This window comes from Carlito syrichta, unplaced genomic scaffold (assembly GCF_000164805.1).
Source record: "Carlito syrichta isolate Samal-C Ts95f unplaced genomic scaffold, Tarsius_syrichta-2.0.1 Scaffold305718, whole genome shotgun sequence".
Lineage (NCBI taxonomy): Eukaryota > Metazoa > Chordata > Mammalia > Primates > Tarsiidae > Carlito > Carlito syrichta.
This window is the reverse complement of record NW_007249814.1, coordinates 617,452-639,883: the sequence shown is the minus strand read 5'-3', so window position 1 is coordinate 639,883 and position 22,432 is coordinate 617,452. Positions and strand designations below refer to the sequence as shown.

General features: G+C 37.8%; 1 protein-coding gene across 2 annotated transcripts in view; it reads left to right on the top strand.

Moving 5' to 3' along the window:
- KITLG (KIT ligand) overlaps positions 1 to 22,432 on the top strand; it is a 169,933-nt gene that overhangs the window by 110,122 nt on the left and 37,379 nt on the right. The window contains exon 10 of one of the 2 annotated variants that reach the window (XM_021714705.1): positions 20,170 to 20,238. The exons of the other annotated variant lie outside the window; for it this stretch is intronic. The gene's annotated coding sequence lies outside the window, so the exon portion shown is untranslated. Of the gene's footprint in view, positions 1 to 20,169; positions 20,239 to 22,432 lie in introns of those variants that run through there. 2 annotated transcript variants of the gene reach the window in all.

Below are 22,432 nucleotides of genomic sequence, written 5' to 3'. Positions count from 1 at the left end.
AGAGCCTATATTCATTGACAGACTCTGAAGTCTAATTTTAACCCACCAGCCCTGGGAGTTTGCTGAAAGTTCTACTTAACTCCTTACAATTTTTGTTTTGTTTTGGTTTTGAGTTGGAATCTCACTCTGTTGCCCAGGCTGGACTGCAGCAGTATATGTCCCCATAGCTACTGCAGCCTCGACCTGTTGGGCTCAGGCAATCCTTCTGCCTCGGCCTTCCAAAGAGCTGGAACTACAGGTGTATGCCACCATGTTCAGCTAATATTTTTTTGTTGTTTATAGAGAAGAAGTCTCTCCAAGTTGCCCAGGATGGTCTCAAATCTCTGAGCTCAATCCTCTCACCTCGGCCTCCCAAAATGCTGGGATTACTGGTGTGAGACACCCTGCCTGATCTTTACTTGCACCTTTGAGCAGGCAGTACCAGTAACAGGAGAGATATCCTAAGAGAAGGGCATCTCTGAATAACTTTCTGACTTTGTTTGCCGTCCAATGCCTTCTAAATATTTTTTCCCCTTATCTGGAGGGTCAAACCAATTTGCCTATTGAAATTGCCAGATTGGAAATCCTCTTTATCTTGAGTTGTTTGTTAAACCCAATCAGATTTTCACTTCCGTTACTCTATTGAAACTGCTTATCAAGATCTCCATGTAATTAATTCCAATATCAGTTCTGAGTCCTCATTTACTGTATGTTCCCTGCTTCATATTTTCATTCTTGTTTTGTCTTTTTTACTGGTTGCTCTTTCCCATTCTCTTCCTTCCTCATCTTCTTTCTGTTCCTTTAATGTTGGTGTGGTTCATGGTTTAGTCCTTGGCTTTCTTAGTTACTGATTAAGAATATTACTGATTGACTTCTTCACCATCACATCTCATGATAGAATGTATTCAAACACAGGGATTTGTATTTGTTTTGTTCTCTGATATATTCCAAGCATCTATATTGTTTCTGGAATTATAGGTGTCCAGCATGTATTTGTGGAATAAATGATTATTGGCCATTTATGTTTATTTTCCTATAAGCGCTCTGTTTATATTTTTCCAATTTTCTTTCATATATTATATATTTTTTTGGTCTGTGAATATATTTTGCTTATCTAGGAAATTAATTTTTTGCTTATTATATATTCACCAAAATTTTTCCCAGTTTATCTTTTTTCTTTTGATATTTTTATAGTAATCTTTGCTATCTGGTAATTTTTCTGCTGTGGCTTGTATAGTTTTGTGGTATCCAATTTTTAATTTTTTTTTTTTTTTTTGAGTTGGAGTCTCACTCTGTCGCCCAGACTAGAGTACAGTGGCTGCTCCCGGCCACTGCAGCCTCGACCTGCTGGGCTCTGGCGATCCTTCTGCCTCAGCCTTCCAAGTAGCCGGAACTACAGGGGTGCACTACCACGTCCAGGTAATTTTTTGATTTATTGTAGAGATGAGGTCTCGTTAAGTTGCCCAGGAGGGTCTCGAACCCGCAGGCTCAGGCAATCCACTCACCTCAGCCTCACAAAGCACGGGATTACAGGCTGAGTCTCCGAGCCCGGTTTAAATTTTTATATAGTTAATCCTGCCATTTCCTTTTCTGTTATCCTATAGGGATATTTTATTTTTAAACAGACCTTGCCAGTTTCATGATAATAACTTTTTTCTAATTTTTCATGACTCCTTTTATCATTATGATTACTATTGCTGTTATTATTTTAAATCATTATTGTACCAGGAATTTATTTGGGCTCAAAGATAGAGATACAGCTTGATCTCCATCCAAATGACTAGACAGTGGTCTCAACACCACCTATTAAATAATTGATTTTCCCCACTAATTTGGAATAACAGATCTGTCACACACTACACTAAAATAAACCATGTGTATTTTTAGTTTATTTCTAGAATATCGATTATTATTTGTCTGTTATTTTGTTCCTCCTCAAGCACCAATCGATTTGACGTGCTGAGCTCCTAAAAATTGTTTTTAGTTTTGCTCCACAAACCAACAGATCTCTAATTTCTGGGAGGAGGGCATAAAACATTACCCCTTGAAACTATCCCTGAAAAGTTAATTCCAGCAAACAACTTGGCAAGAATTAAAAATCACAATTCAAACAGAATCTAAACAAAAGTTCTGCAGGAGACTTCTTTTTTATCCATTCAAGCATTTACTACAGTTCCGGGCATATTGTGGGCACATAGAATTTCAATGAATCAGATAACTTCTATAACTGGAAGTAGGGCAGTGTGAATGAACTTCTTATACATGAAGTACAGAAAAGACTAGCAATGCTGTATTTTTCTGTACATAACCACCTACCTGGTTAGTCATGTGCTCACATGCTCTTTGTAACACAAGAACAATAATGTCATGAATGACTATCTTGTTCTCAGTGAATAGCCCAGAACCTCACGATATAAATTAAAAATACAAAGCAAAATATTAATAATCTCCGATTTTTAATAATATCTCTGAATACAGTATACACTTTGCTCATATCAGTATATTTGAACAGCATAAAACATCACAGCTAAAGCCCACCATTATCCTCTAAGAAAATCTTCTAAAGGCTCAACAAAACATTTATATGTCTCCATGAATTCAAAGAAGACACATATGTAAATATATATGCAAATAATTAAAAGTAGCTTTTGGTAAATGAACATAAATAAGCATTCAAAATGTTAATACTGGCTTTAAAAGTTCTCAATTACTTCAACACCTGATTCAAGTGCTCTGATGAGTCATTATATCTCCTTTTTTCCTCTAAGCAAGTCCACGAGAAGCAGGTAAGAACTAAAAATACAGGTTTAAGGGTCCTCTCCCCCAAGATGTATGTGAGACCTTGGGATCTTGTCCAATAACAAGTACAATTTTCTTTACTTTTGGCAATGCAATGTACTTTCTTTAGTTGATGGAAAAATAATCCTTGGAAACTAAATGCAACAATCTGTCTTATAATATCTAGTGGCAAACAGATTAACTGTATAATAGTAAAAATGGACCAATTAAGGTAAAGAGTGCAGAAACAGTGAGGCAATATGTGCAACCTTTATTAAATTTAAATAACTGAATCTCAAGCACTCATTTTTTAGCCCCCCAGTTTTGGAAGCATCTAGCTTGTAATCACTTATCCTGTGGCATGAGACTGTTTAAGACCAACCAACTGTATTATGGGTATTGTTTTGTTCCCAAAGGTGTCATTGAAATGCCTGGAGCATTCACACCGTTGAAGATATAATTCTGTCAGCAAAGTCAGGTAGAAGTATCTCCAACTTCTATAGAGAAGACAAAGCAAGATGTTTCCTGTGCCAATTAGTAGTTTTGTTGGCAAGAAGGAAGAGTGTCTAAAGATGTCTGAATAAGAACCCAGCAAGCTCAGTATTTGAATGAGAACAACTCAGCAAGCTTTTCTTGGGCTTTTGGCACTCACAGAGGCCACAGTAAAGGGTTCCCAGGAAGATCATCCAGTTCCAATGAACCACGGATTATGTGGGAGGGAAGCAGTTGTGTAGCTTATTTCCTACAGTGCATGTCCAGGGGAGGACGTTTGCCAATGCCTGGCACTATAGGGCTTATACATACTTTCTAGCTGAACTTGTGAATACAGCTTTTCAAATGCCAGGCAACTGGTGCAATTTAGTAAGTTCAGTGAAACCTATCAATTGTCTGAAAGTCAATGAAGTTGCAAATCTGAGTTTGGAAGTAACACACATGCCTCAAACGCATAATTTCATTTAGATTTAGGATACTAGTGCATGTAATGGTGGAATACTCACTTGGTGATTTGTCTATGCTGTTGTTTGACACAGCAATTTGAAAAGTGGCCAACTTTCCATGGTGTCAGCAACTTTTTATTTTAATGGATACATACTGCACTATAGTACAGTTGGCATCATTTTATTTAATTGATACTTTCATTATGCTAGAATTCTCTACTTTTTTAGGTCTTAATTCCTTTTTGAAATTTAGGAAAAATGCTTTTCATTTTATTATTTGTTTTAAGAATATTATCTGTAGGCACATTTATTTCATTTTCTTCTCTTTTTCCTGTCTACAATCGACTGCCTTTATCTATTTTGCCTTACTCATCAATAAATTTCATAAAATTTTTTCAGATTACATTTAATATATACATTTCTCTTAAGCCTGGTGAAGAAATGGAATTAACCCAATACATTTGTGATTGCTTAGTTAGCCTGGCAAGTAGTGAACATAAGAAGATAAACAAAATGTGGAGTGAGATGCTAGAGGTGAATGACTAATCATTACACAGTGTAATAAATGTTCCCCCAAAGTCTGATCTGGGCCCAGCAACCAGAAGGAGCCTTCGAAAAGAGAAGTCATATTCCATCAATTCTCTACCCAATTAGTCCTCCAGAGTTAATGGATCACAAAATCCTGGACAATTTGGCCCCTGTTTTAAATTTTCTTTCTTCTGCTGTCACTCTTGCCCTCTTTCATTCCTGTCCCCCACACTTGCTGTTCAATGACACGCTGATATTGAACATGACAACTACACTCCTGCCTTATTTTCCCCCCACAGATTTCCACCTATCTCGTTACCTCTTTTAAGTCTGTACTCAAAATTCCGTCCTTAGTAAGACCTTCCCTGACCATGTAGTTTACACTGCAGCCTCATCACAGCCTTCCCTATCCTCTTTACCAAGGTTTATTTATCTCCATAAATACCTTATATTCTCCATCATCATACTTTGTTGGTGTTTAGTTTCTGTCCTGCCCTCGACTTTTGTCAAGGTGCATATTTCTGTGTTTTCAACGTCTATAAGAGAACCTGATACACACAAGTGTTTAAGAAATATATGTTGGATAAACAAATCACTACTAAATTTATTAACCAGAGTTCTCCAGAGACACAGATCAATAGTATGTGCACACACATATATAGTATATAGTGTATATACAATCGCCTCTCAGTATCTGTGAAGGTTAAGTTCCAGGATATACCTACATATCAAAATTCATGGCTGCTCAATCCCTTATATAAAATAATGTGGTATTTGCATGTAACCTATGCATACCCTTTCATGTACAGTCTTTTTAAGTAAGTGGCATGTTTACTTCTTTGGTATTTTGTCTACTTAAAAAATATTCTGGAGCAATATTAAAACCTAGATTGGAAAAGATTAAAATAAGAAAAAATCATCTAGAATGTTATTGTAATGGTCCAGGACAGCTTGAACTAAGGCAAAGAAAAAGGAACTTAATCGAAGACATGTTTTTTCATAAAATATCAGCAACACTTTAAAATCAATGAAATCAGTTATGGGTAATAAGAGGAAAGGGACAAAAGTGACTCTGAGGCTTATAATTTGGAGGCCTGCAAAGATAAAATGGTTTTCAATAGGATAAAAAGAGGACCCAGGAATATTGAAGAGGAAGGTTATAAAGAAATCTTAGGAGAGATTGAATTAAGAACACTGTGGGAAAACTGGGAAAGAGTAGATCCAATTCTTTCTGAGAGACAGGAAGTATAGTGGGATTTTGCGTGTTCTGATTGCACAGCATTCGCTTTCCCTTCTTCAGGGCACCCTAATTACCTTTTGGGGAAGCATTGCTCTCCACTGTTTACAGTTTGATGGGTTTGTAACTGTAAGCCCTACTTTTATTTAGTCAAGAAGCAACTTCTGTAATCCAAGCTAAGTCTCTTGGATGTTCTCTCTCCAGAAATTGAATCCTGAGCAAAATAGACAAGAGACTGGAAATAGTTGGATTCATCAAAGATGTCAGGCGTGGAATGCCAAGCTGTTTTTGTCATCAGAGAGACTGTTTTCTAATTCCCTCTGGGGCCTCCTTGGTTCCCACACATTTTCAAGTCCGTGTCTCCAGGTTTCTTGTTGATATCATGATCTAACAATATCTTTCTGATTTTTAAGGAAGGGATGAGGCTATTTGTGTCATCCCAACCAAAGACCTATAACTGACACAGAAAAAAGAGACAAAGATGATAAAAGAATAATATGTTTGAGAAAATAGATATAGATATGCTAATTGTAGGTTATATATAAACTAAGTTATTTTTGTGTGTTTGTGTGAGAATCAGAGGCTTGAGAAGAACCATAACTTTTTTTTTTTTTTTTTTGAGTTGGAGTCTCACTCTGTTGCTCAGACTAGAGTGCAGTGGCCTCTCCTGGTCACTGCAGCCTCGACCTGCTGGGCTCCGGTGGTCCTTCTGCCTCAGCCTTCAAAGTAGCTGGAACTACTGGCACGCACTACCATGCCCAGCTAACCATAACTTTTGAAATCTATTTCCCTTTTTTAACTGTCACTGAAAGGAATGTGTTAGAAACTGAGTAAGAATGGTTTAAAGAATTGTAATCAAAACTACATTGAGATACCACCTAACCCCAGTAAGAATGACCACCATTAATAAAACAAACAACAACAGATACTGGCAAGGATGCAAAGAAAAAGGAACGCTCTACACTGCTGGTGGGAATGCAAACTAGTGCAACTTCTTTGAAAAACGGTGTGGTGATTTCTGAAATAACTAGAAATTGACCTTCCATATGACCTGGAAATTCCCCTATTGGGAATATATCTGGAGGCACTTAAATCATTCTATAAAAAAGATACCTGCACACGTATGTTTGTTGCAGCTCTATTCACAGTAGCAAAAGCATGAAACCAACCATGTTGCCCATTGAAGCTGGACTGGATAAAAAAAAAATATGGTGCATATACACAGTGGAATATTATGCAGCCATAAAGAAGGACAAACATATGGACTTTGCAGCAACTTGGATGGATTTAGAGTCAATCATACTCAGTGATCTACCACAGAAACAAAGATCAGAGTACCATATGTTCTCACTCATAAGTGGACCTTGAACAATTGTAATACTATAAGAAAGGGATTGGCAGTAGTGGGAAACTGTCAGGGGAGGGGGATGGAATTGGCAATTGAGGGAAACTGCTAGGGGAGGGAGGGGCATACCTCATCAAGTGTAATACATAATCAACGTTTGTATACCTAACCTTGAATTGTACCCCACATCTTTATTTAAAAAAAAAGAATTGCTTAATTCATTGAACCTGAAAAACATAAATTTTTAATGGCTTCCAGCCAACAGAATTAAGTAATTTTCTTTAATAGTATTTAGAAATTTTGGAGTGGAATTAGAGAATGATGATCATTAGGGATTTGAGAGTGCAAATCAGTTTAGGGATTCATGGAGTATGCACTCCACTCAACAGTTCAGGAGATTGAGGGAATGAAGTGAGTTGACAGATATACACTTGATATTCTGAGTCCTGGGTTAAAATGTTACCAATTGTACCCTGCCCTTGGTAGGTGGCTATCTAGATCTTACACCCAGGGGAGGGTACAACTGGTGACATTTTAATCTTTAAGAACTGTGTCAAGAATAGGATTCAAGATTGAGCAATTCCAGGAAGGATACTTATCCAGATATCTATAGAGAGCACAGGCCAGGAAAAACCCAATCTAAAACCCAACGGGGGAAAATAAGATTATAACCCTAAATGCAGTGCTGAACCTCAAGCCTAGCGGGTTGTAAAATGTAATACATGTGAAAAGTGAGTGATAAATTCAGAAATTTGGGGGAGTTGGAGCAGAATGAAATATAGTGTCTTTCATCTGACTTGGAGGATGGAGATAGCCTCAAGACACAGGATCATACTGGTTTGTTGAAATGAATGTGACAAGGAAAAATGAATCTGAGATTCTAGTAAACTGGAAACTAAGAATAAATACATTAGAAAATAGGGACAATCACAATAAGGACTAAAAACGAACTTACCAAAATTGAGGGAGTAGATGAGATAGGAAGAGAAGAGAGCTCAGAGTGGGAAATGTCAGGGTCGAAGATGTTAGAGGCATAGATGGCCATGTGAGTGGGTCAGATGTGAAAGCCATGACAGGAAAGTAAATCAAGGAAACCCAGAGCATTGAATGAATCATACAAATAGAAATTAATTAGGGCTGTTGAAAAATCATGAGAAGGAAGCATTAACAAAAGTGTCAACATCCTTGGTGAAAAAAGTGTCTGACAGATCAGTCAATGGTGAAGGATCTGACTGAGAGATGGTAGCCAAGAGGGAAATGATTGAAACAAGCTGGAGTGCTCATAGACTACCAATACAAAAGGAATGTACTAAGAAGAGTCCTGGTTTTGTGTCTGTCCTCACTGTCTTCCTTTTCTTTTCTTTTCTTTTCTTTTTTAAATGTGGGGCACATGTCAGGATGAGGTACATAAGTGGCCTATGTGCAGGTGAAGTTTGGGCCTCCCTCTGGTTCTCTCTTCCTCTGATTTAGGATGTGATGTCTCCCCCTTCTCCCCCACCTCCACCCCGCCAACCTCTGGCAGTGTCCCGCTACTGCCAATCCCTCTCTTATAGTTTTGTGATAAATGTTCAGGATCCATTTATAAGTGAGAACATGACCTTCAGGTCACCCTGTCTTCCTGAAATGAAGTGATTTCTCTGCTGATATGAGACCCACATTATCATTGTGAGAACCATGCCTCCTTCATACAGACAAACTCCTTCTGTGGGATTCGTTTCATCATCACAGTTTTTCCCCAAAGGGCTTAGGGGACAATTACAGGGCGATTGAACCCTCTGTCCCGAGGAATGGCTGTAGACAAAGGTAGTAAGGTCCTGTGATGGGTGCAGCAAAAGTGCTGGGCACTGCAGCTACATGAAGGAAACAATAGTTTTGTGTGATACACAGAATAAGGATAAACAGCATCTTTGGAGCATGACACACAGACTTTGGGAAAATAAATTTTTAAGATGACTCATAGCAATCAAGAACACAGACTTGGGAACCTGATGAATCTTGATTAAAATATTGGCTATGCTACTTAATAATTGTGTAACCCCAAGCAAGTATTTTACCTCTCTGAGCCTGTTTCATCATCTTTAAAATTACTAATGATATTTCTTCAATACATAAATTAACCTATGTCTGTAAAATAAGGCCATTAGTTCTCTCACTAAATACACCCATTACATGAAAAGTCTCTTGAAGACACAGGGTACTCATTCAGTGGTAACTTAAGTCCAGGTGTGGTGGCTCACACCTGTAATGTCAGCACTTTGAGAGCTTGTTCTAGCTAGAACAAGGTTCTAGTGGAAGAATGCAACTATTTGTATACCACTGACTGAAGAACCTCCTCTACCAGGAATGGTAGTCTTTTTCGACAGGGTGCATAGCTTTGGAAAGGGCACATATGGGGAGTGGTGAAGGAGGAAGGGGACACCCACCTAGCCAGTCAAATCAACCCTGGCAACTAATGGGATGACAGATGTCACAGCCAGATTGCCCTTACATCCAATCCCAGTACCTTAAAATACCAGGTTGGAAAGGATTATTTGAGCACAAGAGTTTAAGACCATCCTGGGCAACAGAGCCAGATCCCATCTTATAAAAAGAAAAAGAAAGAAATAAGACATAACCAATTGGGTTTCCAATTTCTATTTCTTTTCTATCTTAACTTCATATTTTTCAAAATGTCTTTGAATTTATTTTGTCCTGATTCTTTTTTTTAAACCTGACACATTCAAACTATGACCATATTTTCATTTCAATTTCTAATTGTAGTATTTGATATGTACTGCATGTAAGTATATTTATATGGAGTATCTGTATCATAGCATAAGTACTATCCTATAGGTATAGCTTTTTCCTTGACAATGTGAATTCAATGGATAGTATATACAGTGAAAGTTCAAAAAGCAAACTATATACAATCACTCCCTTGCTTGCAACACTCTAAACACTTCCCATCATCCTAAGCATGACACTGGAGTTGCTTCCCATGTACTACAAGACTCCCCTCATCAGGCCTTGATTCTAATGTAATAACCTCAGCCCCCTCACCCCTCTTCTCCCACATCCTCCAAGTGTGTTTTCATCTTAGAGTGTTTGATTTTGATCTTTCCTTCTTCTGATATGCTCTTCCCCAGATATTTGAATGGCCAGCTCTCTCATTTCCCCCTTAAGGCCTCTCTGATCAACCAATCAAAAGAGCATGTCCGTCTCCTAATTCATTCCCTTCCCTGCTTTGTTCATTCACAACAAATTATTACCAGACATTATGGGCTTATTTAAAGGTCATCTAGCTTCTCCACTATAAGATAAGCATCATGAGGGTAGGGAATTAACTTCATCTCACTGACCAAAAGTAAGCTAAAGTTCACAAGAAAACTTAAGTAAACTAAAGTTCATAAGAAAACTTGAAGATCATTGTAGACTTTCTAAAGATCAAGTTTATGTGTCCAATTTCCAAATGCACATATTTTTGGAGGGTGACTTTCACATATCCAATCCTCACGATCGTAAAATTCTTGGCATACCAACACTCCTCAGAGAGTTCTTGCTAGCCTACAACAACTTTCCACTGCAGAGTTTTAGAAGTAATCTGAGCTATTCAGCTGGATGGATATCATAGATTTTGGAAAATAAAATTGGACTATCTTCTAAATACTAGCTAATAAGGTATTATCACTACAAGGAAGAACTGGACTGTAGATCTCAAACCTATAACTACAGTTAGCATTTATTCAGTAATTACTATGTGCCAAGCAATATGCTGAGATTTTTACATATGTTATATTTAAATATTTCCCAACATTAGATGACAGCTACTCTTCAGAAGAGGTCCAGAGAAGTTGAGTTCTAATTTAAACTCATGTAGCTAGTAAATAAATGTTCTGGGTTGAGAAGTGTGTCACCAAATTTATGTCTACTTGGAAGCTCAGAATATGACCTTACTTGAAAACAGGGTCTTTGCAGATGTAATTAGTTAAAATGAAGTCATACTAAATTGTAGTGGGTCCTAACACCAATGACTTGTATCCTTACAAGAAAGTTATGTCCAAAGACACTAAGGAAAGAAAGCCATGTGATGATAGATTGGACTGATGCAGCTACAAGCCAAGGGATGTCAATGATTGCTAACGACACCAGAAATTAGGAAAATGAGGTGAAACAGATTCTCCCTCAGCACCTCCAGAAGGAACCAACCATGCCAACACCTTGATTTCAGATTTCTGGTCTCCAGAACTATGAAAGAATACATTTCTTTTGTTTTAAGTCACCCAGTTTGTAGTTCTGGTAAAAACATTATTGTCGTGGCAGCTCTAGGAAAATAAATACAGTGAAGAACTATTTCAAATCCAGGTCTACCTCCCTTCATAGACTAAGCTTTTAGTCATTTTACTGCCTTAATCCCAGAACGTCTTTTACATTATCTCCATCATAGCATGAATCACACGTTATGGAAATTATCTTTAGCCAAAAGTAGGGAATGAATGATAAAATTTTTAATTTTTATCAATGTATAATTGAGAAATAAAAAGCATATATATTTATGGTGAATGGGAATATGTCTTATTCAGCTTCTTACCCCCGGTATGCCTGACACATAACACATGTGGCTGGTTATAAATAAATAAATAAATAAATACCCATTCCTCTATTGGCAAATCCTTCTTTCTTCCTTGTTCTCCCATTTCTTACATTTAGCAGAACATGTAAATGCTTTGGCTAATATCAATTGCAATGAAGAAAATAGTAAGTATAATTATGCTGTTACGTACATTTCTATAATTTATGAGTTCACTAATTTTAACTTAATCTTTCATTCTTAAAGCTTATTTTATAACTGAGAATGATCTTATATTTGGCCTTTTATCTCAGTCTTTACAGCATGGCTTATTGTAGATAGGTTTTAAAACAATTACTTTATAACAATGCAGCAAAATATACTTACAGAATAATTGCACATAAAAATGGAACAAAGTACAGAATGAAAAAAATAATATGAAAGTAGGAGTGATATTTCAACAAAAAATTCATGGAGTAGATTCTTTGTAAGAAGGGGGCCAGAAATTTTATATTAAGTGCTGTCACAGAAATACTAGAATATGAAGACATGCTCAGAGGAGTTCTCAAATTAAAATATAACCAGTTGTTCAGGAAAACTTCAAAAATTATTCCTAGCTCAACACCAGGATGGAGGTTTCTTCTGTGGCTCTTCATAAAGAAAAGAATTTCATGCATTGCATCTTTTGTTATGCTGTCTTATTGGGAATAGTGTTCTAATAGAATACAATTCTCAAGAATACAGATTTCAAAGCCATACAAAGCTGGGTTCAACTCTTGGCTCTACCACTTACTAACTGCATGATTTTGGAGAAGTTCTTGAATTGTCTCCATTTTTATTAGCTGGGGAATTTAAAAGTTAACTCATTCTATTCCTTTGAGAGTTAGAAGAGATAAGAGAAGTACAATAATTGGCAGGGGAAAATGTTTCCTTGTTAGTTATTGTCTCTGAATAAATGATTATCTCTCATGACAGATCTCTCAAGAGTCCTTTATTTGTGAATTACTTATTGCCCTTTCTTGCTCCAAGTTGAAACTGATGTGCATTTTTGGCAAATCACAAGCTATTGAATAGTAATTCTACAGTTTCAAAGTCTTATAAATACTAGTTTATATTTAATGGTGTTGCCATGAACATGCATTTAACTTATATATAATATATTCTAAAGAATAGTAATACTCAAAAGAGTGAGCAAGTTTTTACTCAATGAGTACAGGCTTCAGTTTGAATTTGAGATGGGAGATTGGATGCTGCCGTTTAAACCTAGAACTCTGTTTTGATTTCTATGTGTCCCAAGTGTGAATGTCTCATAACAATGAGTGTGACTTGAGAGTTTAATGACAGATATTTATTAACAATCATGGTTCCCAAACCAAAGCCAATTGATTCATCTAGTGCTATTCTAAGAAATTAGAAAATCATTCTAACATTGGAAGGACTTATTGTGATACAGTTGATTCCTAGTAGACAGTGAACCATAGTTTTTATTCTTTGTGGTCACATGTAAAATCTAGAAGCAGATTTTCAAACCTAGTTTGTACAGAAAATAGGGCTTCACTTTATTCTCTATTGTGACAGATAGAAAATAGATGCTCAGTAACTGTATACTAGAAGGAGAGGGGAAGAGAGAGATAACAAGTTTAGAATTTTAAAAAGCTTTATGCTTACATAAAACCAAACATTCACAGCTCTTTTCTTTCTCTCTCCATACATGATATCTGAGTTCTTCAGCTCTAGTTCTCTAACTAGCTGGGAGTTTAGACTCTCCAGGGAATTTTTCTCTCTTCCTGTTTCTTCTCTTCTCACCAGGAAACAAGACAACTTACTACACATTCCTTTTTCCAAATTGTTGGGCCATCTCAATCTTAGAGGGATGCAGATCAAAGCGCACTAGATTGGGGTCAGGAGGTCTCAGATGAAGTTCCATCTCCTCTAACAATTGTGCAATCTCGAGCAACGTGCCTAATCTCTCTCCGGGCTTCAATCCTTTCATATCTGCAAAGAGAAAGCAGGACTAAATGACCTCTATAAGGTCAGGTTGATGAATAGTTTTTGGATATGTATTATTTCAAACCATTTGGTGATCATGAAGACAGAAATATGATCTTGACTACTCCTTAAGGACCTTTGATTACTTCTCTCTCACACACAATGAAACACTTTTCCTTCTTTCCAAAGTCAAGAGTTTATAATCCCAAACAGGAACTAACATAATAGTTTTTAGCACATTTTTTCAATAAAAGAGAATTCTATGTGTTTCAGTTTTATATTCACATCTGAAAAATAGACTAACAAACAAAAAGCCACATTGTATATCTTATGCTTGCTTAACTACTGAAAAAATTAGAACCATATTTTCCTAGTATATTTTACGTTGATAATTTTCAGAAGAATCTTATGCTAAAGTGATATGTTACATTTTTAGGAGAAATCTCATCTCTGAAGATTGACAAAGTCCTGATGGCCAAATACGACAGAAGTCATCTACTACCTACACACATATAGTCCCCCTCCTCTCCTTTCTGATAGAAACTCTGATAAATGTAGATAACAAGATTTAATTTAGTAATAGTCCTACTGAGAGAACAGATTTCTGTACCAGTTCCTATCTAAATTGTAGGAATGTTATCCCTTTCCTCTCCAACCTCCGTATCCTCATAGTGACTTAACTCTGGAGCATCATGCGACTCAGTTCTGACCAAGGTGATTAAAAGAAGGTCTGGTAGATAAGGCTTTTGGGAAATTTTGTCTTCTTGGTTAAAAAAAATAAAAACACAGATTAATCTGGCATGGCTTTTTAGTCTGTTCATGCTCCTGTCCTCATTACTGAGGAGTAGATATAAAACCTCAATGTGCTGTAACTGTCTGTGACTAAGAGGCAGTAAAAATTAGGACGAGGGCTAATATGCCAAAAATGGTCCTTGCTGACATCAATGAACTGCCTTGACAGCCTTGGCTACCTACTTCTTGACTTCTTATATGAGATAAATGAATCTCTATTTGTCTTAGTCACTAGTTTTGCTTTACATTACTTGCAGCTCAATGCATTCCTAAACAGTAATATTAACAACAACCACCAATATTAAACATAAAAACTTCCCAATCATAATAATAAGACCAGGTTTCTGAAAATCTCCAGATATTTGAAGAGTTGTATGACATTTAAAAGTCAAACACCACAAATTCAATTTTTAAAAGCATAATATAATTAATCACAACCGCAAGAAGACAGCAGGAATGTATGGTATTTGTAAACTAGTTAAGAAAGAACAAGTCTTCCTGGTCAAAGTTTGAGAATTTTTGATCAGATGCAAAATACATCTCTGACCTTCAGTTGTTGGAAGTTATCTCATTTTAATAATACTGATAATGTTAATAATGGTAAATATATTAACTAACTTTTATTTACTGTTTACTAAATGCTAAGCACTTTGCTAAGCCCTTCACAACATTGTCTCAGTCAATCCTTACAAATCTATGCGTAAATACTACTACTCCTATCTTGTGGACAAAGTAAAATTGAAATGGATTAAGTGACCTGCCCAGATTCACACAGTGAATGAGTGGTGTAGCTCAAACCTCGATAGTCGCATTCTATTTTGTGCTATTAACCACTACACTGATTCAACAGAGCTCGTTCCTCTATTTTGTTTCTAATTTGTCTAATTTTAAAGCAGTCTTAAACTTGAAAAAAAAAATTCCAATGTAAAACAAAGAACTCTTTCCCCCTAAACCATTTGAGAATAAGTAGCAAAAATGAAACTGCAATCATTCTTGAATTCTTTAGTATGTGTAGTGATTTGAATATTGATCGCCCAAAATATGTCAAAGTCTCAACTCCTGGCACCTGTGAATGTGATCTTATTTGGAAATAGGGTCCTAGCCGATATAATTAAGATCTTGAGATGACATCATCCTGGATTTAGGGTGAGGCCTAATTCTAATGCCTGGTGTCATTATAGGGGAAAAAAGAGATTTGAGATACCCAGGTATGAAAGAAAGACACGAGGGAAAAGCTAGAGCTAGGGCTTGGAGTGATATGGTTTTGAACCAGAGGAATGGTAGGGGTCGTTGGAGCCACCAGAAGTTAGGAAACAGTCAGGCAACAGATTCTTCCTCAGAGCTTTAAGAGGGAACCAACACTGCTGACATTTTGATTTTGGACTTCTGGCCTCCAAAACTGTGAAAGAATAATTCGCTGTAGTTGTTGTTTTAAGGCACTTAGATTTGATAATTTGTTGCAGCAGCCCTAGGAAATTAATACAATGTATAATTCCTAAAAACAAGGGCATTTTCCTACAGAATCACAGTATAAACATCAAAATCAGAAAATTACCACAGTCACCGAATTCATTCAAATTTTACCAGTTGTCCCAACAATGTTCTCAAGAGCAGAGGATCCAGTTCAGAATCTCACTTTGCATTTGAGTAGTGTCTCCTTAGACTCTTAAATCTAGAACACTCTTCAGCCTTTCTTTGACTTTCATGACCTTGGCACTTTTAAAGATTATAGGCCGGGTATTTTATAAAATAACACTACATTTGGGTTATCCAGTATTTCCTTAGGATTAGCTTCAAGTTACGCATCTCTGGCAAGAGTATTACAGAAAGGATGCTGTGTTCTTCCCATTGTCTCCCATTAGATAACACACAATTCAGTTTGTTCAATTGCAATCATGTTCTCCAATCACTTGGTTATGGTGGTGCCTGCCAGAATTCTCCATTACAAAATTACCAATTTCTTCTTTATCATTAATAAGTATTCTACAGAGCATTGTTTTGGGACTATAGATATCCTGTCTCCCATCAAAGAGGATGAATTCATGGCTTCCTGTTTTATTCAAGATTCATAATCTATTACTGTTATTTTATGTTCAAACTGTCTTCCATTTGGCCAACGTGAGACTCTTCAAACTGGCTTCTCTCTTCTTTATGTTCCCACATGGTTCTACCAGCACTTTTTCTTTCTGGCACAATAAGATGTCCCAGAATGATTGTGCTGATTCCCTGCCCAGCCTCAGACTCAGCCACATAATGGCAAATGACATTTAGAGATCAAGATCTGGGTGCTAGGTGTCCTTGAGGTTATTGAAGTAGAGCTACTCCTGGCACCCCCAACACTCACACATGCACACACTCACATAATCTATCTCTATCTTTAACTGTTTACATAGACTGAAAGCCATGAGTTCATACTGATATCTCTAATTCAAACCCAACAAGGCAAAGTTTATTTTAGTGTTTTTTTTGTTTTTTTGTTTTTTCATTTTCCATTCTTGGAATTCACTTCTCCAAATGTGAGAGATGTAGTTCTCATTGTCATTATACACTTATGTATTTGCTCAATCTTTGAGTATATGATGAAAATCCCATCCCTGCTGTCACTCTCTTCCCCCATGGATGCACTTTTCACTGCTTTTGCCTCTGATTCCCTGTACCAGATCCCCTCACGATATGGACACCTTGATCATCTGCCTCGACTCTGATACCCCTTTTCAAGGAAGTTTCCTCACCTTGCCCTATTCACCTTGCTTGGACTGGGCTATCCTCCTATGAGGAAACTCCCTCACTCTGTTTAGGTCCTAACACCCCAAGTCAGACTGCCCCCAGCCACTGCATAGACATCCTCCATACTCTCGACTGACTCCAATCTCCTAGGCCAGATTGCCTCCAAGTGTGGACACCCCCTTTCCCCTACTCAATCTCTGACATACCTGTGTTGAGTCCCATCCCCCATAAGGATGCTTTCTTTACCCCATTTAGGCACTGATCACTCCCATCAAGCCTGACATTCCTGTTAGGTCTCTGGTACTCCATGTCAGGACACTGCCCCTGTAGACACCTCCTCAAATTGCTCTTATCCTGATACCTATTCTGGGAGGCCCTCCTGTGTGATACTCCCTTCATTCTGATAAATTCAGCATCTTGCATCAGGCTGTGCCTCCGTGGGGAAACCTTCCTCACCCACCTGCACTCTGCACTGTTGGGCCACTGCAGCTCCCCCAATTTTGGTGCAGAAAAATCTACCTTGATCAGCCCCATTTAATGACTTTGGGACTGAACTTTTCAGGAAGGGAAGGGAAGGGGGAGATGAAGAAGAAAAAGAATTTACTTCTCCAGTAAAGATGAAAGCCTTACTGGAAATTTAATTTGAAATATAGAGACAATGTACCCCACAATTTTAAAATAAAAAATTTAAAAGTTAAACAAAAAGAAATATAGAGACAAGTGTAAAAAGTGGGGTGAGGAACACTTGGGAGTCTACACTCTGCTCCCTTACTACAATTGTAATGTCTTTTGGGAGGAGGAGGCTTCTTGTCATATTTACAGTACTTTTAACTTTTATTGCAGTAGAGAAATAATAATAATAAGAGAACTGCCTGGTAAAGCCATCACTTCCAGCTACCCTATGAAGTTGTTATTTTAGATAGTTCTACCGTTTTTACTTTTCTATTCATATACACACACTATGGTCAGGGTCTGTGTCCAGTTTTCCATGGCATACCTACCACATGGAATGATGATACAACCCTTTATGGCTTACATTTTCATTTTCAGCCATTGTAAAACAAACCATAACCACTGGTCCAGAGTGACTGAGATCAAATAAACTTCTAGAATTAGTTTGCATACTGTACCAATTTGGATTGAGAGAGATATATTGGGGTGGACAGATAGGGCCACAATAAGTTGAGCCCAACTAAGACTCAGTGGCAGAACAAAGCTAGAACAAAGGCAGAATATAGCTCCAGAAAATTTAAAAGCATATGCACATATGTACATACACACACACACACACACACACACACACACACACACACACACACACAATTTCAGGAAAGAATCATAATAGGCTTAGACTCAGACTCTATATGGAGGACTACATATTCCAAACTGAATACATAAAATAGAGAATTCTAGGCTAGATGTGCTGGCTCACATCTATAATCCTAGCACTTTGAAAAACCAAGGCAGGAGGATTATCTGAGGCCCAGGAGTTTGAGACCAACTTGGACAACACAACGAGACATCATTTCTACAAAAACGAAATAAAATAAAAATTAGTGGTTCCTAGTGGTGCATGCCTGTGGTTTCAGCTACTCAGGAAACTAAGGTGAAAGGATTGCCTGAGCCTAGGAGGTCGAGCTGTAATCGTGCCACTGTACTCTAGCCTATTTGACAGAGTGAAACTTTGACTCAAGAAAAAAAAATTAAAGAATTCTTGAGGTTCTTCTCTAAATAAGTATTTCAGTCTTTTTTTACAGACTTTTTTGATACACGTAAGGATCTCAACTGCTCCCCAGAAATTTCATATTTCAAAATTTATAACCCTTTTTTTCCTAAAATATAAAATTAAACCATGTGTTGACATATTTTTTCTAATCTCATAAGCCTCTTGGAAATTACGAGATTTCTACCTCTCCTTACACCTGCCACAAACCCTAGTCGTTTCTCCACCTGCTGGTTATCAAATGGAAAACAGTATCAAATTACTTCCAGTTCTCAGCAATCATATCTCTTTATTAATTTAAAGTCAATCAGTATGATCATGTAAGAAAAAAGTGAGGAAGGTGAAATGCAAACTATTTAAACACATGCATTTCCAAGAAAAGCAAGACAGATATATAGATTTTAGTGACTGAAGTTTTCTCAGATCCACAAGTATAATAATAATTGCATGACTCTTGGTTATCCCTGGTTTGATGCCAGATGGTGCCTTAGTCTTCACTCAATTTCTTATCCCCAACACAGGATCTTTTGGATTTTTTGCTTTGTTTTGTTTTTTTGAAAATAATTCTCGATGTATACCTATTCTCATTTCTCACTATAGCTATTCTGAATCTTACTCCTCCCTTCAGTCTTTTCATAATACCACTGCCTACTGCACTCTTACTTAATGATCAATTCTCCTATTCACCATGAAAACAGAGGCTGTCACACATTAACACTGCAATAGTCCGAGCAATGGTACCTAAAGAGGTCCATACCCTAACCCCTAGAATCTAAGAATATGTTACCTTAAGTGGAGGCAAGAGGAAATTTGCCAATGCAATTAAGAGTATGGACCTTGAGATGGAAAGGTTATCCTAGATTATCTAGGGAGGCTCAATCAAATCACCTGAATCCTAAGAAAAGATTTTTCCTGGATGCAGTCAGAAAGATGTGACAATAGAAGAGGCAGGAGCAATTTGAAGCATGAGATGAACTGGTCCCGCCATTTCTGGCTTTGAAGATGAAGGAAGGGGGCCAGCAGCCAAGCAATGAGGCATCCTCCCTCCAGAAGCCGGGACAACAAAAGGGATTCCCTCCTAGATCCTCCAGAGGGGAGCACAGCTCTGCCCACAGCTTGATTTTGAACTTGTGAGGCAGAGAAGAGGATCCTGTTGAGCCCTTTGAACTTCTGTCCTACACAACAGTGAGAGAATACATTTGCACTGCTAATGCCACTACATTTGTATGGTGGCATATATAGGAGATATGTTGATTATGTAATATCATTTTTGTAGTTAATATCAAATACAATTTCTAATAACTTTTTTTTTTTTTTTTTTTAGCTCTAGTGCTCTGGTTGAAGAGCTTATTTGAGCTTCTAATACTTAAAGAGCTCTTCTTCTTCTTCTTTTTTTTTTTTTTCCTTGAGAGACAAGGTCTCTCCCTCTGTTGCCCATGCTGGAGTACAGTGGCATGATCTTAATTCACTGCAACCTGGAACTCCTGTGCTTAAGCAATCCTCCTGCCTCAGCCTCCTGAGTAGCTGGGACAAGAGGAATGAGTCATACACCCAGCTAATTTTTTTTCCTCTCTTTTTTTTTTTCAGAGATGGAGTCTGATGATATTGCCCAGGCTTACCTCATACTGCTGACCTCAAGTGATTCTTGCACCTCAGCCTTCCAAAGAGCTGAGACGACAGGCAAAAGCCACTATGCCTGGCCACAATGGGGCTTTCTTAAAGTCAATTTTCTTCATCTCATCTTGAGGACCTTTGTAATAAGAAACACTCAGAGTGGGGACACAATATCAATAAGGGTACCTGATCTCAAACCAGGCAAATTGGGGTCCAAAGGGAGGTCCAAACTTTACCTGTATGATGTCCACATGTATGCCTAAATCCTGAATTGTACCTCAATTTTTAAAATAAAATATTTTAAAAAATAAAAATAATAAAGAAAGAAACACTGTAATGTTTCAAAGACTGGTTTTTTGATAACCATAAAATACCAGCTCTCTTCCCTCTACCTCCGTGTGATTTTAAGTAATTCTTTGAGTTGTACTCCTTAGGGCTCAAGTAGAAGGCAATTTTATTGTTTTTCAGCATTCCAATTAAACTTGCTTTGTTGGCTTATTCTTCCTCACTCCAGGTATGCTTTTCATAGCTTAACCAGAAGCTTCCATAGCTTTTTGTTTTTTTTTTTTTGAGTTGGAGTCTCACTCTGTCACCCAGACTGGAGTGCAGTGGCTACTCCTGGCCACCGCAGCCTCGACCTGCTGGGCTCTGGCGATCCTTCCGCCTCAGCCTTCCAAGAGTAGCTGGAATTACAGGCATGCGCTACCACGCCTGGCTGATTTTTTGATTTATTGTAGAGATGATGTCTCGCTGCCCAGGCGGGTCTCGAACCCGCGGACTCAGGCAATCCACTCACCTCAGCCTCCCAAAGGCCCGGGATTACAGGCTGAGCCACCGAGCCCGGCTTCCATAGCTTTTAAAGACACTATTAGGTATAAAACATTTCATTTTCTTTCCTATTGTAATTAGGTATCAGTGCCTCTGGATGTGTCAGATGACCAAATGTTTCTTTTGTGGAATGCTTCTGTAGGTTCCTTGGAGACTCCCTTGCAATGGCTGCACTATGGCAAGAGTGGTGCTTCCTCTCACTAGCCAATTATGATTGCTCTCAAGCACCTTTTCCTCTTTTGCTGGAAGTCAGCCTTCCCAGTGAACTTCTTGGGGGAAACCTATTAAGAGAGCTCATGGCAGTCTACCCACCGTGGATCACCCCTGGTCCATAGAACAGACATACCTGTTCTCTACCATATATGAAAACTTACCTTGCTCCTCTCAAATTCTCTCTTCTCTTAGCTTGTGGCAAAACATGCCAGTTATTCAACTTTGATAGATGCAAGCCAAGTTCCAGTCTCTATGTTTTTCTGAATTTCAGAGCTTACAGACCAAGCACTTTGAGTGACTCTCTTGAAGTCTGCCTCTCTTGACCCTCTAAGTGATGAAATTCAAATAACCAAGAACAGGAGCAACTCTCTCTTTAAATACCCTGGTTATAGATTACGTGTTAATGTCTCCCCAAAATGTATAGGTTGAAGACCTAATTCCCAATCTGAGAGTATTTAGTGGTGAGTTTTTTGGCAGGTATAGATGAGATCATAAGAATGGGGCCCCCAGGGTGGAGTGAATGCCCTTATAAAAAAAGGAAGAACACACCAAGGAACGACCATGTACAGACATAACCAGGAAGAGGATCTTCACTAAGAATCTGACTTTGGTGGCACTCTGATCTCAGATTTTAGCCATCAACACCATGAGAAAGAAATGTTTTTGTTTAAGCCACTGTCTGTTGTAATTTGTTATAGCAGCCAGCACCAAGACACACTCCATCACTTACTTCCTACTGAATTCTTTGGTACAGTCTGAATCAGTGCAGATTGAATCAGTGCAATGAATCAGTGCAATGGCAGAACTGGGTTTTTGCCATTTCCTTTATAAATGGCCCATCTTGCCTTAACCGTAGGGGTATTTGGGATTTGTTCTCAGCTTTGAGGTCTCGGCCTAACTTCCCTGTGATGGTTAATTTTAGGTGTCAACTTGACTGGATTAAGAAATACTTAGCAAACTGATAAAGTATTAACTCTGGATATATCTGTGAGGGTGTTTCCAGATCAGACTGATGTGTGAGTCTGTGGACTGAATGGGGAAGATCCCCCTTCAATGTGACAGGCACCATCTCATCAGCTAGGAGCCTGATTTTTTTTTTTTTTTTTTTAATTTTTAATTTTTTTAAAATTTTTTTTTTTGAGTTGGAGTCTCACTCTGTCGCCCAGACTGGAGTGCAGTGGCCGCTCCCGCCCAC